The sequence below is a fragment of the Euprymna scolopes genome, unplaced genomic scaffold (assembly GCF_053919585.1).
Source record: "Euprymna scolopes isolate OS-2025 unplaced genomic scaffold, ASM5391958v1 sca1, whole genome shotgun sequence".
Lineage (NCBI taxonomy): Eukaryota > Metazoa > Mollusca > Cephalopoda > Sepiida > Sepiolidae > Euprymna > Euprymna scolopes.
Window position 1 is genome coordinate 1,418,124 of NW_027633102.1, and position 2,500 is coordinate 1,420,623.

The 2,500-nt window shown below is 64.0% G+C and overlaps 1 pseudogene; it reads right to left on the reverse strand.

Annotated features, from left to right (window-relative positions):
• LOC145273265 (large subunit ribosomal RNA) overlaps positions 1-2,500 on the reverse strand; it is a 7,051-nt pseudogene that overhangs the window by 4,153 nt on the left and 398 nt on the right.

Consider the following 2,500-nt stretch of genomic DNA (forward strand, 5'->3'; position numbering starts at 1 on the left):
CATCCCCCCGATAGCACCGAGGCCGCACATCCCTTCTTGTTGGTCGCGTAGAGTCTCTGGGTCGCAGCATATGCCTCCCTTCTCCGCGCCTTTTTTCCGGTTCCGGGTCTGGGTGGTCGTCTTGACGTACCGGTTTTGCCAGCTTTCCTACCGGTACCCTGTCCCGCTGCCTTGCCTTCATTCCCTTTTCGCGGTGACAGGTATGTCAGGAAGAAGCCGTTCAAAACTTCACCCACTACCCTAGCATCTGACTTTCTGCGGATCATGCTCTGTATCCGCCGCAACTCGGCTAGAGGCTTCTCCCATGCAGGGTCCACCTCTCCTACAATCAAGTTGATCCCATCGAGCATTTCTTGGCGCCAGGTCCGGGCGAACTCATCGGTCCGTCGCTCCAGCGCCATCCATTTTCGGGGCCGGTCGATTCGGCAGGTGAGTTGTTACACACTCCTTAGCGGATTCCGACTTCCGTGGCCACCGTCCTGCTGTCTATATCGACCGACACCCTTTCGGGGATCTCATGGGCGTCGCGTTAGGCACCTTAGCCGGACGTTTGGTTCATCCCACAGCGCCAGTTCTGCTTACCAAAAGTGGCCCACTTGGCACTCGCATTCGAGGTGACCAACCGCCCAGCGAAGCGTGCTGGCGGCGGCGGCCGGATGGGTCGGCTCCGTCGTTCGGGAGAGTCGGCCCGTTCCACCCGTTCCGAGTTCGAGAGTAGGTCGAGGCCGTGAACGGCCCCGGGGCCTCCAATCGTTCGCTTTACCGGATGGAATTGCGACGATCGAGCGCCAGCTATCCTGAGGGAAACTTCGGAGGGAACCAGCTACTAGACGGCTCGATTGGTCTTTCGCCCCTACACCCGGTTCCGACGATCGATTTGCACGTCAGAGGCGCTTCGGACTTCCACCAGAGTTTCCTCTGGCTTCATCCCGACCGGGCGTGGATCGCCATCTTTCGGGTCCCTGGTCGCTCGCTACGCCAGAGTCGGCCGAGTCGTACTCGGAAAAAGGGGAAACCGACCCGGGGGTGATGCGCCCGCGCGCAGCGCCTAAACTCGACGACAAAATAGGACTAGTTCAAGCCGCGGGATCTCACCGATGGGCGGAAGGAGGATATGGAAGCTGGCGCCCGGCAATTCCCCTTTTTGGATGATGCGCCGGTCCCCTCTCGGGGAGGAGGGAAAAACAACCGCACGTCAGCCACGAGCCTTCCCTCTCCTATCTCTCTCGGGAAGAGAGAAAAAAGGAAAAGTTGCGGGCACCGCAGCAGCGACGGCGGAAGGCCGAAAACGCCGCGCCGGCGGGATCGGGCACGGCTCGGAGGCGGGTGAGGCGAGGAGAAGACGACGGCACGAGACCGACGACACCCCCCGACGACCCCCGGACGACTTTGCCACGACACCTCTCCCGATCGACGCCCTCCTACACGCTCTCTCGCTTTCGCTTCGCCTTCGGGGTTAGTCAGAGGTGGCCCCTACGACTCGCGAACGGCCAGGACTCCTCGGTCCGTGTTTCAAGACGGGTCGGGTGGGTTGCCGATGCACGTCGCTGACCCGGGGTGGCGGGCGGCTCGAGTAAAAAAGCGTCGCCGAGCGACCTCTCCGGAAACGGAAACGGGCGCGGGCGGGGTTGCCCCCGACAAGAACCCGAAACGTCGGCGAGGTGCGTGACGGCGAGGCCGCGCCAGTCCTATCCCGCCTCTCATCGCGCACGCGCCCGAGACGGTGGGGCGCCTAGGGAGCGACACACACAAAGTGCGCGTCGCCCGCACGCGACTTCCGGCGGGATCAAAACGGACCGGCTCGCCACGTGTAACGGATCGTGTCAGATTTCCTCCGTTCCCGGCAGAAAGGGGCAGTTACGTTCGCGGGCCCGACGGCCGGTGGCCCCCGACTTCACAAGGTGGGAAGACGGGGGTTTTCAGGGTGATGAAACGCCTGCCGCCTACGGAAAAAAACCCGCGTGTTCGACCTGCACGCCGGGAACGGGTCGCGACGACGGACCGGAGGGGAAGTGCGTCCGGTGCCGGCCGCGCGGAGGTCGCGCCGAAGCGCCCGCGCCATGATTACGCCGAGCGATGATGAAGGGGACGGGTGCAGCGGAGTCGCGCGCGGAGGGAGCAGGAGGAAAGAAGAAGCGGCGGCGACGGATGCGGCGGGTTAGGGCCCGGCGGCAGCAGCGATCGAGAGGACGAGTCCCCTCCGTCGCAGCCAACCGACGCAGCCACCTACCGACGCCGCGGTCGTCACCACGTTTCCCTTCCCGCTATCCACGCGGCCCGTCTCCTTCGTCGGCGACGCGGGCACAAAAGCTGGAACCGCGGGGAACGAGTCCCCCGCGGACACGACGAACGACGACCTGTGCCGCGACGGCCTCTCTTTCAAGAACACACATCGAGTTTGGGCTCGAGCCTAGGCAGCACCGGACTGAGTCCCCCCGCGATCGCGGTGAGCGGTCCCACCCGTTTACCCCTGGGCGGTTTCACGTTCTCTTGAACTCTC